Raw genomic sequence first — 13449 nt, forward strand, 5'->3', positions numbered from 1 at the left:
GGCGAATAGTATGAGGTTTTTCTCTCTAGGCGAAGAGGCGCTCAAGTTTGGCTTGTTGCTCTCACTCATGTTTGGGTGGCTCACTTTCTCACTCTTCTCTCTATGGTGGGTGGCTTGCTTGTCAGCTATCACTTGACTAGGAGACATAGGTCGTAGCACATATTCCTTCCCTTTCATATTGAAGCTATAGTGATTGGTACACCCATTGTGGATGACACCACCGTCGAATTGCCATGGCCGACCAAGAAGGAGGTGGCAAACGGTCATTGGGACCACATCACACTCCAAAGTGTCTTCATATGCACCAATTTTGAAGGAGACTTGGACCGTATGCTCAACTCGTATAGTGTCGGAGTCACTTAGCCATTGAACCTTGTAGGGGTGCGGATGCTTCCTCTTGGCCAATTGAAGCTTGGAGCAAAGTTCTTCACTTGCCAAGTTGTGGCAACTACCTCCATCGATGATGACCTTGACGGACCTTCCATTGATGCCGGCCTTGGTGTGGAAGATATGGCATCGTTGGTCTTCTTCTTGTTGATGTTGAAATGTCAAGACCTTGGAGACAACAAGAGCGGGGCTCGAATCCTCATCACAAAAGACTTTATCATCTTCATCCTCATTCACGCGCCGGTGCATGGCCACTTGCTCAAGAGCTTCCATTTCATCTTCACTCATTGAGTCGTAGGTGCCATCATCGTTGAGGATCATGGTGCGCTTGTTGGTGCATTGGAAGGACTTGTGGCCGTGGCCGCCACATGTGAAGCACTTGATTGAACTTGTCTTGACGGTCTCATCGGTCGGAGTAGAGGAAGAAGCACGCGGCTTGTAGTTGCTTGTAGTAGGAGGAATGAAAGGATCGATATGGTTGACTAGAGGGGGGTGAATAGGCAACTAACAATTTTTAGACTTTTCTTTAACAAATTAAAACTTGCAATGAAATAGGTTGTCTAGATGTGCAACTACGTGGACAACCTATATGATGCAAAGACAATAAGCACACAAGCAAGCAATGGATATAACTCAAGTAAGCTTGCAAAAGTAAAGGGACAAGATAACCAAGAGTGGATCCGGTGGAGACGAGGATGTGTTACCGAAGTTCCTTCCTTTTAAGGGGAAGTACGTCTCCGTTAGAGCGGTGTGGAGGCACAATGCTCCCCAAGAAGCCACTAGGGCCACCGTAATCTCCTCACGCCCTCACATAATGCGAGATGCCGTGATTACACTATTGGAGCCCTTGAAGGCGGCAACCGGACCTTTACAAACAAGATTGGGGCAATCTCCACAACACTTGGAGGCTCCCAACAACACCACGAAGCTTCACCACAATGGAGTATGGCTTCGAGGTGACCTCAACCGTCTAGGGTGCTCAACACCCAAGAGTAACAAGATCCGCTAGGGATAAGTGGGGGGAATCAAATTTCTCTTGGTGGAAGTGTAGATCTGGGCCTTCTCAACCAATCCCGAGCAAATCAACAAGTTTGATTGGCTAGGGAGAGAGATCGGGCGAAAATGGAGCTTGGAGCAACAATGGAGCTTTGGGGGAAACAGGTAAGTCAACTTTGGGGAAGAAGACCCCTTTATATAGTGGGAAGAACAATCCAACCGTTATCCCACTCACCAGCCCCGCACAGAGCGGTACTACCGCTAGGGAAGGGCGGTACTACTGCTCCGGGCGGTACTACCGCTCGACCCAGCGGTACTGCCGCGCTGCCTGGGGCCCTGACCCCAGGGCGGTACTACTGCTCCGGGCGGTACTACCGCTTCGACCCAGTGGTACTGCCGCGCTGCCCAGGGCCCTGACACCAGGGCGGTACTACCGCTAGGGAAGGGCGGTACTACCTCTTAGAGCGGTACTACCGCCCCTACTACCTCCCTTAGTACCGCAAAACCCGACACAAAAAATTCGTTCGAGAATCGAGGCGGAAGTAGCCCAGAAGCACAGCGGTACTACGGCCGAAAAACCCAAGCGGTACTACCGCTGTGGAGTTTCGGCGGTACTACCGCTGTGGACGCGGTACTACCGCTAGGGCAGAGCAGAGCATAGTAAGGGGAAAACGGCAGCTCCAGAGATGCGGAAGGAAAGACGACGGGTGTGATAAGGATGTGTACGTGTGATTCCACCCAAGTCTTACCAAAACGGATCCCCTCTTGATAGTACGATGACTCCTACGAAACTAGTCCACCAACAATGAAACGAAGGAGCTACACCGTCTTGAATTACAACATCGAGGGGAGGAAATCGTCTCGTGCCAATGGATGAATCTCTGAAAGAACTAAACGCACACGATTAGTCCCCACAAGCATTGTCATCAATCACCAAAACATATTGGGAATAAATATGCCCTTACAATATCCCCCTTTTTGGTGGATTGATGACAATACGGGATTTGCACAATATGATAGATATAGGATAAGCGCAAAAGCACAACCGTCCTAAAATGTCGAAGGGCTCCCCCTGGATGTGTGCTACCTAGAAAAGTGCTTTGGACTGCACGACACAGATGCTAGGAGCAATGCTCCCCCTACATTAGAGAGACCAACTACCTAAGCAAGATATGAGAGCAACATAAATATAATAGGATAAGCATGGAACTCATAAGCTAGATAGACATAGATAATGATACGGAAAGATAAGGTAGCATATGTCTCACACCATATGACTCGAGCTTAGGTCTTACTGACAGAGCCAGAACTTAGGTCTCACTGACACAAACCAAATAAAGCAACAAGCGAAAGCACAAACACAAAAGACGGAAGACACAAAACGCAAATCCCTAAACTCTCTCCCCCTTTGGCATCGAAACACCAAAAAGGAGAGGGAGTGTTGCTACGGCTCCAGGTGAAGGAAAACGATGGACACCCATCAGATCTCAGAGGGATCATCTATGTTACCATCGTCAGCCGGGAAGTGCTCAGCATCAGAATCAGTCCAGGGGCAGTGCTGCTAAATCCACTCCTCCTCCTTGGTAAGCTGATCCTCAGAACCACTAATCACAATAGCACCCATCTGACGCATGAGCTCCTTGTGGCGACCTCGGGCCTTCTTCTCAGCCACATGAGTCATGTACTGACCATGAGACTCCATGCAAAACAGCTTCTTCACCTTGATCTTGAGCTTCTTGGCCCAAGAGGGCTCTGCCTCAGAAGGCACGTAGTCATCATCTTCATCCTCAGCCTCAGCCCCAAACTCCTCCTCAGTCTCCATGGCAGCAGCAGATGAAGGAACTCCAGTCCTAGGGGCCTGAGTGCCGCAGTTATCCTTCTTCCTCAGACGCTTGACATCATGAGAAACCAACTCTCCAATCTCCAGCACCACCTTGGGATAGACACGATCCCAGGCCTTCTCAATGAGCAGCATAATGAACGGACCATAAATCGGGCACTTGCGCTCGGAGATAGCAGAAACTAGCTCAGACCACATAACATGAGAGATATCCAAGGACTCTCTGGTGCTCTGCCCCTTTTCCCGCTGACAGAAGAGAAGCATGTCCACGAGATAAGAGTGAACCTGGTCCAGATTCCTGATGCGAGGGAAAAGAGTCTCTCTAAAGATACGGTGAAGAATGTCCAGATAGGCAGGCAGCTCATAGGTCTCCTTCTTTGTCTCATGGTTGATCCTCAGAGTGTAGTAGGGCCACAGAGCTTGCTTGTGGGTGGCATTGGCGCGACGGTGGGGGCGAAAGCCAACAGAAGACTCAAGTCCAAGATCTTCCACCCCAATCAACTGCATGAAAGCTTTCCACTTGACTGACAGCAAGTTGCCATTTGTCATCCAAGTCAGAGTCCTGTCCTCATCGGTCCCAAGGTGAACCGTGGCATAGAATTGGGCCACAATATCAGCATCATAGTCCTTGTTGAATTGCATGATCCCGAGAATGTTCAGCTGAGTGCACATCTGAAGAGCTTCACCAAAGTAGTCAGGATCATTCTCCATATGCTCGGTGTCGATGGAGTGCATGTTGACATAGAGATTCTTCTTGGCTTTGAGAACATCAAAATAGATGGCAAACTGGAACCTGTTCTAGAACGGACGGTTGACCAAAGTGGGATCTTGGTCGACCTCATACGGGTTGCGGCGGCGCCTTGCCCAGAACTCCTTGGGCGGCATTTCTGGCACGGTTTTGCTTGGCTTTGGCTTGACCCCAGGCTTCTTTTGCAGTTGGGGAGGAGGTGGAGCACTAGAAGATCCTTCGGCAGGCTCAGTGGGCTCAGTGGTGCGGTAGCGCTTGGACGAGGCACGACCGGGGTTGACACGACGAGCCTAATGCTCAGGAACCTCATCACCTGGAACCACACGCATAAACATGCAAACAACCAGAAAGAACGAGCGTACGCCACAAACACGAACAAAAAAGATCACTGAGAGGTAGGAGGATGATGGAACTGGGTAGAAGGCGGTAGTACCATGACCCTTGAGCGGTAGTACCGCTCCAAGCGGTAGTACCGCTCTAGAGAGAGCGGTAGTACCGCTCTCAGCTGTAGTACCGCTCTGGGAGAGCGGTAGTACCGCTCGAGGCAGGGAAACAGCAGTTTCCTACTACCGTGGTCAGATCCGGTACTACCATCCTACCAAATTCAAAAATACTCCAACCAAACACTATTCCAAACAGTCTAGAAGCATTCTCCATCCTACTCAAGCCTAGATCTGGAAAAAAATCTAGAGATGCAACTGCTATTGCCCCTAGAACGCTAGATTGGAAATCTACACCAAAGGAAACAGGGAACGGGGGCAATACCGGCATCCATGGCAAGAGGACAAGGTGGGGATCGATTCCACCAAAGGAAACGGAGAGGAGCGCCCCGGAGAGGGAGATCCACCGGAGCCCTCCCGCGACGCCGGTTCCTGAAGAGAGAGACGAACAGGGTGAAGGGGGTGAGCGAATGGGTATGGGGGAGAAGAAACTCCCCCTTCCCCCGATATAACCCCCAGCCCGCGCCTCACAGCGGTAGTACCACTCTGGAGGGCGGTAGTACCGCTCTGGAGGGCGGTAGTACCGCTAAGAGCGGTAGTACCGCTCGCCAGCAGCGGTAGTACCGCTTCAGCAACCACACTGCATCTAGACCAACGGCTAACGCTCAAAAAGAAACAGAAAGCAAAGCCAAAAGAACGAGAGGACCGACGCGGCAACACACACACACACAACAGACCAGAAACAACTCAAACACAAACAACCACACGAAACAGAGCAAGCTCTGGCCTCTCTCAGGAGAGGGCGGTGGCCGGAGCCACCTATGTTTGAGTCAATTGGTATGGCACCGCGAAGAATTATCCTTGGGCCCATGACCAAAACTCGTCTTTGAAGCACAAGTACCATCAAAAATGGCTATTGTGAAAGAGTTGATCGTTTTATGCATAATGGGGGGAGGGAAAGTTCATTGAGAGAACAACACTCCCCCTATGTCCATGCCTACATCTAAGCTAGATACCAAGTTGAGTGGGGTGGGGTGTGCAAGGGTTCAAGTCACATTGCTCGAATCAATGATATTTAGCTCATGCCTTAACTCGCGAAATCTTGCTTCATCCAAGGGCTTCGTGAAAATATCTGCAAGGTTATCATGAGTGTTGACATACTTGAGCTCGATCTCTCCTCACCTAATGTGATCCTGGATGAAGTGATACCAAATCTCAATGTGCTTCGTCTTGAAGTGTTGCACCGGGTTGAGAGAAACCTTGATGGGACTTTCGTTGTCACACCAAAGAGGCACTTTGTCACAAATGACACTGTATTCCTTTAAAGTTTGCCTCATCCACAAGAGTTGTGCACAACAACTACCGGCCGCCACATATTCTGCTTCGGTGGACGAGAGAGACACACAACTTTGCTTTTTGGAAGACCAACTCACCAAAGAGCACCCAAGAAATTGGCACCCTCCGGAAGTGGACTTCCTATCCACTTTGTCTCCCGCCCAATCGGAATCCGTAAACCCTTCAAGCTTGAAGTTTGCCCCTCTTGGGTACCATAAGCCAAAGTTTGGGGTATGAGCCAAATATCGAAAGATTCGCTTGACCGCCACATAGTGACTTTCCTTCGGTGCAGCTTGAAACCGTGCACACATCCCCACACTCAACATGATATCTGGTCTAGATGCACAAAGGTAAAGCAAGGAGCCAATCATGGAGCGATATACCTTTTGATCCACCGCTTTACCATTGGGATCAATGTCAAGTTGGCACTTGGTGGGCATTGGAGTAGAAGCCGGCTTGACATCACTTAACTTGAATCTCTTGAGCATGTCTTGAGTGTATTTGGCTTGGTCGATGAAGGTACCTTCTCTTCTTTCTTTGATATCAAAACCAAGGAAGAACTTCAACTCTCCCATCGAAGACATCTTGAACTTAGAGGTCATGAGAGCGGCAAATTCTTCATTGAAAGCTTTGTTAGGGGAACCAAAGATAATGTCATCAACATATAGTTGGCATACAAACAACTCCCCTTTGACCTTCTTAGTAAAAAGAGTGGGATCGATTAGCCCCACTTCAAATCCACGATCTTGTAACAACTCGGTAAGGTGGTCATACCACACACGTGGGGCTTGTTTAAGGCCATAGAGCGCCTTATCGAGTTGATACACATGATCCGGGAAGAAGGGATCCTCGAACCCGGGGGGTTGCTTGACATAGACCAACTCATTAATAGGACCATTAAGAAAAGCACTTTTAACATCCATTTGTTGCAACTTAAAGTTGTGATGGGAAGCATAAGCAGTCAACAAACGAATGGATTCAAGACGAGCAACGGGAGCAAAGGTTTCACCGTAGTCGATACCCTCGACTTGGGAGTAGCCTTGTGCTACCAATCTTGCCTTGTTGCGAATGATGTTTCCATGAGTATCTTGCTTGTTCTTGAAGATCCACTTGGTTCCAATGATGTTATGGTTCCCGGAAGGCCTTGGCACCAATCTCCACACCTTGTTGTACTCAAAGTTGTTGAGTTCTTCATGCATGGCATTGAGCCAATCCGAGTCTTCGAGCGCCTCATAGACCTTATGGGGTTCAACACAAGAGACAAACGCATGATGTTCACAATAGTTTGCTAACTGTCTACGAGTGCTTACCCCCTTTCTTAGGCTTCCAACCACATTCTCCATGAGATGACCTTTGGTGGTGAGTTTGGAAGCAATCTTCGCGGCACGACGCTCCAATTCCTCCTCGGATGTCGAAGGAGGAGGGTTCACTTGATCATCTTAAGCGTCGTCATGAGCTTGTTCTTGATCTTGAGCTTGTTCTTGATCTTGAGCTTGCTCATGATCTTGAACTTGCTCGAGGGGAAGAACTTGACCTTGGGCATCATGTGGAGGTTCATCACCATCTTGTGATTGATCTTGCCCTTGGTCTTGTTCCTTAGGTTGAGGGCCTTCACTTTGTTCTTCGGAAGCGTGTGGGTCTTGAGTAGGTGAAGGCTCCACCAAGGTGGAGCATTGTCCTTCTCCTTCGGCCACAAGGGGTTCCTCAATGGGTAGGATATGACCAATACCCATTCTTCTTATGGCTTGGGGAGGAATTTCATCACCTACATCACAAGTACCACTTTGCTCCACTTGGGAGCCGTTATTTTCATCAAACTCTACGTTACACGTCTCCTCAATGAGCCCGTTGGACTTGTTGAGAACACGGTAAGCATGAGAGTTTGTAGCATAACCAACAAATATGCCCTCATGAGCTCTAGCCTCGAATTTAGACAAACGAACACCTTTCTTGAGAATGAAACACTTACACCCGAACACCCGGAAGTACTTGAGATTGGGCTTGTTCCCGGTGAGTATCTCATACGGAGTTTTGTTCAAGCCTTTGCAGAGATAGAGCCGATTCGATGCATGACAAGCTGTGTTGATGGCCTCGGCCCAAAAGTTGTATGGAGACTTGAACTCCACCATCATGGTTCTTGCCGCATCCATCAACGTCCGGTTCTTCCTCTCCGCAACACCATTTTGTTGAGGGGTATATGGTGCAGAATATTGATGCTTAATCCCTTCATCACTAAGAAACTCATCCAAGGTGTAGTTCTTGAACTCGGTGCCGTTGTCACTTCTTATTGTCAAGATCTTTGCATTGTGTTGACGTTGAGCTTCATTTGCAAAGTCGATGATGGTTTGTTGAGTCTCACTCTTCCTCTTGAAGAAGTATACCCAAGTGTATCTTGAATAATCATCCACTATCACCAAGCAATACTTTCTACCCCCAAGACTATCAAAGGATGGGGGCCCAAAGAGGTCCATGTGGAGGAGCTCCAAGGGTCTCTTCGAGTAGATGATAGTCGTGGGAGGGTGAGCCGTCTCATGAAGCTTTCCTTTGATACAAGCACTGCAAACACGATCTTTGGCAAAACTAACATTCATTAGTCCATGACCATGGTCCCCCTTGAGAAGACTTTGCAAAGATCTCATATTGACGTGGGCTAAACGGCGATGCCAAAGCCATCCCACATCAACTTTAGCCATTAGGCATGTCGCGGTCTTAGTGGGTTGCTCCGAGAAGTTAACCACATAGAGACCGTTCTCGACATGCCCAAAAAAGGCTACTTTAAGAGTCTTGCTCCACAAGAGGGCCACGGTATCAATATCAAAGAAGGTGGCAAAACCCATGAGTGCGAGTTGACGAACGGAAAGTAAATTGAACGCAAGGGACTCAACAAGCATGACTTTCTCAATCGTTAGATCATGATAAATGACAACCTTGCCAAGACCCAATACCTTAGAATGTGAGGCATCACCCCATTCGACATTGGTGGGCATAGATGGGATCTTGTGCACGTCCACCACCAAGTCCTTGCTCCCGGTCATATGATTTGTTGCTCCACTATCGAGTAACCATGATCCCCCACCGGAAGCAAACACCTACAAGAGATCAATGCTTGGTTTTAGGTACCCATTGAGTAATGGGTCCTTTGATGTTAGTAACAAGGGTCTTAGGAACCCAAATAGACCATTCAATGTACTCATAAGGAGAACAGACAAATTTAGCATAAACATGCCCATCACTAGCACGGCACAACACATAAGACGGGTTAAAGTCGCCGGCTTTGTTGGGAGAGATGGCCTTGCGCTCTTTGGCATCACCACTCTTCCCATTGTTCTTCTTCTCCTTAGGAGCACCTTCTCCCTCCCTCACAAAGGTTTGCGTGAGCGAAGGAGGTCGATCGGTCTTGCTCTTCTTCTCCTTGTTCTTCTTCTTGTTCTTGGATTTGGGTGAGAACCCAACTCCCTCCTTGCCCACAACTTCCTTTTGATTGCTCAAAAGGTCATTTAGGTTCTTCTCGCCTTGTATGCATGACACAAGACCTTTCTCGAGTTGTTCCTTCAACTTGGCATTCTCCTCCACAAGATGCACATGCTCACAACAAGGGTTAGTAGCATTTGCATTATCAATTAAGACCATGTGAGGAAATGTGGCCTTTTCCTTGGTTAGCTTAACTTGGAGTTGAGCATGAGACTCCTTGAGGGTAGCATGAGCACCTTTCAAGACCTTGTGGGCCTTGTCAAGTACATCAAACTCCTCCGTGAGTCTAACATGATCAACCCCAAGCTTAGCCTTCTCGGAAGCTATAACACGAGACACAACAAGAGCATGATCAAGATCTTTCTTTAGTTTAGCATGACCATCGTTGTGTGACTCCTCAAGAGCCAAATGATGCTCACGCTCTTCCTCAAGAGCATTAGAGAGATCCGATATCTCATCGGCATAGTCACGACTATGACTTTCCATCTTAGAGATGGTTTCTTCGTGAGCCTCGATCATGTCATTGGCTTCACCAAGTTGTTCCAAGAGAGAAACGAAGTGCTTCTTGGATTTTCCCTTGAGCTTACTCATGAAGGACTCAAATTCATTGATCTCCTCACTAGACCCCTTACCATTATCAAAATCATCCGTTGAAGGAGGGTTAGGAATAATGGTGGTTTTGATGTTGGAGGTTACCTTGTTGGTGGCCTTAGCCATGAGGCACTTGGCGGTGATGTTCTTGTTAGGTGCATCGAAGAGAGACAACCGGGGAGTTGTGACAATGGCAACGGATGCCATGGCCATTGTTTCACCATCTTCATCATCATCGTCATCCTCACGGTATTCTTCTTGAACCACCAACCCGCGAGACGAAGTCTTCTTAGTGAAGTTGTTCTTGTTTGGGAAGGACCTGGCTTTGTCTTTTCGGATGAACTTGCCACAATTGTCTTCCCGCTTCTCGTAGGGACAATCCGCAACGAAATGGCTAACATTGCCACAGTTGAAACAGGTTCTAACTCGTTGCTTCCCTTTGAGGCCACTTGAGTTGTTCTTGTTGAAGTTGGGTCTTGTATTCTTCTTACTCCAAAACTGTCTTGAGGCAAGAGCCATGGGCTCATGATAATCATACTTCGTGTCCTCGGGGTTGCTCTCCTCATCTTCCTCTTCTTCTTCTTCTTCCACACTAGCCTTGGCCTTCAAGGCAAGATTGGCCTTCAAGGCAAGATTGGGCTTCTTTGCCCTTTGGGAACGGAGCACCACATTGTCGGCGGTCTTGTCCAAGATGCTCATTGCAACAAACTCATCCAACACTTCACTAGAGGTCATGGAGTGGAAGTCCGGTCTTTGGCGAATGACGGAGGACATGGCCTTGTTGTAGGGCATCATGGCCTTGAGGAACTTGCGCTTGATCCAGTTGTCATCCGTGTCCTTGCTTCCATGATCTCGGAGTGCGACCGCGAGTTTGGTCACTCCTCGAAAGAGCTCATGAGGTTCTTCATCCTCCTTCATTGCAAACTCATCGGCTTCATCTTGCACCACTTCATAGTTGGAGCGTTGAATGCTAGCACTTCCTCGATAGAGACGCTCGACACATTTCCATGCTTCTTTAGCCATGGCATGAGGTCGAAGATGAGGGAGATCTTCGGGGAGGATTGCATCTTGGATGATGAAGAGAGCACTTTCATTGAATTGATTGTCCACTTCTTCTCGAGGGGTGAAGTTGCTTGGATCATGAGGATAGAAACCTTCTTCAATAATTCTCCAAAGGTTAGTGTTCACATGTTTTAAGTGACGCTTGAAGCGATAGAGCCAAGCATCAAAATCTTCATTTTTCACATATTTAGGAGGAGGACCGGCATGATCCAAATGAGTAGAGGGGATCGGTCCTCTATACACCGGGGGTTCCACATGGGCAAAGATGTCGGTGCCATTTCTACCACTAGTAGATGGACTCTTTTCATTGTTAGCTTCCCCCTTATCGGAGTTAGCATCCGTCACCTTGTTAGTGGGATCACCCACTTTCATTGGTGAGGTAGATAGTTTAAGTCCCTCTAGAAATTCAGTAAACATGCTTTTAACCTCGGCCGTCATGGAGGTTTTCAATGTGTCTAAAGCCACATTGAATTCCTCACGTGAGACCGAGGTTCCCCCTTCGGCCGAAGACGAGATGGGATTCACACCGGAGTGTTCCTCTGCACCGTCGTTGACGTCAACCATACTCTTCGGACGGCAAAGTCCTTAATAAAGAGACGAGGCTCTGATACCAATTGAAAGGATCGATATGGTTGACTAGAGGGGGGGTGAATAGGCAACTAACAATTTTTAGACTTTTCTTTAACAAATTAAAACTTGCAATGAAATAGGTTGTCTAGATGTGCAACTACGTGGACAACCTATATGATGCAAAGACAATAAGCACACAAGCAAACAATGGATATAACTCAAGTAAGCTTGCAAAAGTAAAGGGACAAGATAACCAAGAGTGGAGCTGGTGGAGACGAGGATGTGTTACCGAAGTTCCTTCCTTTTAAGGGGAAGTACGTCTCCGTTAGAGCAGTGTGGAGGCACAATGCTCCCCAAGAAGCCACTAGGGCCACCGTAATCTCCTCACGCCCTCACACAATGCGAGATGCCATGATTCCACTATTGGAGCCCTTGAAGGCGGCAACCGGACCTTTACAAACAAGATTGGGGCAATCTCCACAACACTTGGAGGCTCCCAACAACACCACGAAGCTTCACCACAATGGAGTATGGCTTCGAGGTGACCTCAACCGTCTAGGGTGCTCAACACCCAAGAGTAACAAGATCCGCTAGGGATAAGTGGGGGGAATCAAATTTCTCTTGGTGGAAGTGTAGATCTGGGCCTTCTCAACCAATCCCGAGCAAATCAACAAGTTTGATTGGCTAGGGAGAGAGATCAGGCGAAAATGGAGCTTGGAGCAACAATGGAGCTTTGGGGGAAAGAGGTAAGTCAACTTTGGGGAAGAAGACCCCTTTATATAGTGGGAAGAACAATCCAACCGTTATCCCACTCACCAGCCCCACACAGAGCGGTACTACCGCTAGGGAAGGGCGGTACTACCACTCCAGGTGGTACTACCGCTCGACCCAGTGGTACTGCCGCACTGCCTGGGGCCCTGACCCCAGGGCGGTACTACCGCCAGGGAAGAGCAGTACTACCGCTCCGGGCGGTACTACCGCTTCGACCCAGCGGTACTGCCGCGCTGCCCAGGGCCCTGACACCAGGGCGGTACTACCGCTCGGGAAGGGCGGTACTACCGCTTAGAGAGGTGCTACCGCCCCTACTACCTCCCTTAGTACCGCAAAACCCGACATGAAAAATTCGTTCAAGAATCGAGGCGGAAGTAGCCCAGACGCACAGCGGTACTACGGCCGAAAAACCCAAGCGGTACTACCGCTCTGAGAGCGGTACTACCGCTGTGGAGTTTCGGCGGTACTACCGCTGTGGACGTGGTACTACCGCTAGGGCAGAGCAGAGCATAGTAAGGGGAAAACGGTAGCTCCAGAGATGCGTAAGGAAAGACGACGGGTGTGATAAGGATGTGTACGTGTGATTCCACCCAAGTCTTAACAAAACGAATCCCCTCTTGATAGTATGGTGACTCCTATGAAACTAGTCCACCAACAACGAAACGAAGGAGCTACACCGTCTTGAATTACAACACCGAGGGGAGGAAATCGTCTCGTGCCAATGGATGAATCTCTGAAAGAACTAAACGCACACGATTAGTCCGAACAAGCATTGTCATCAATCACCAAAACATATTGGGAATAAATATGCCCTTACAAGGAAGACGACTTGAACTTGACGAAGGTTTCTTGTAGCTTGTCTTATCATCGTTGCTTGGAGAAGGCTTGGTTGATGTTGATGTTGGAGGAGTTGTTTAAGCTTGATTGTTGGAGAAACCGTATGTCTTGGATGAGTACTTGGCGTACTTGAAGTCATCTTGCACTTGACGTTCCGCCTTGGTCGCTTGATGTAGAGCTCGATGAGGTTGGAGTAGGGTTGGAAGTCGGCGATCTTCTTGATGGGATGATTAAGTCCATTCAAGAAACGTGCCATTATTTGCTCATCATCTTCCTTGACATTGGCTCGAATCATGGCTGTCTCCATTTCCTTGTAGTATTCTTCAACACTCTTTGTACCTTGCTTGAGGAGTTGTAGCTTCTTGAAGAGATCACGGTTGTAGTAGGTGGGCACAAATCGT

This window comes from Triticum aestivum, chromosome 4B (genome assembly GCF_018294505.1).
Source record: "Triticum aestivum cultivar Chinese Spring chromosome 4B, IWGSC CS RefSeq v2.1, whole genome shotgun sequence".
Lineage (NCBI taxonomy): Eukaryota > Viridiplantae > Streptophyta > Magnoliopsida > Poales > Poaceae > Triticum > Triticum aestivum.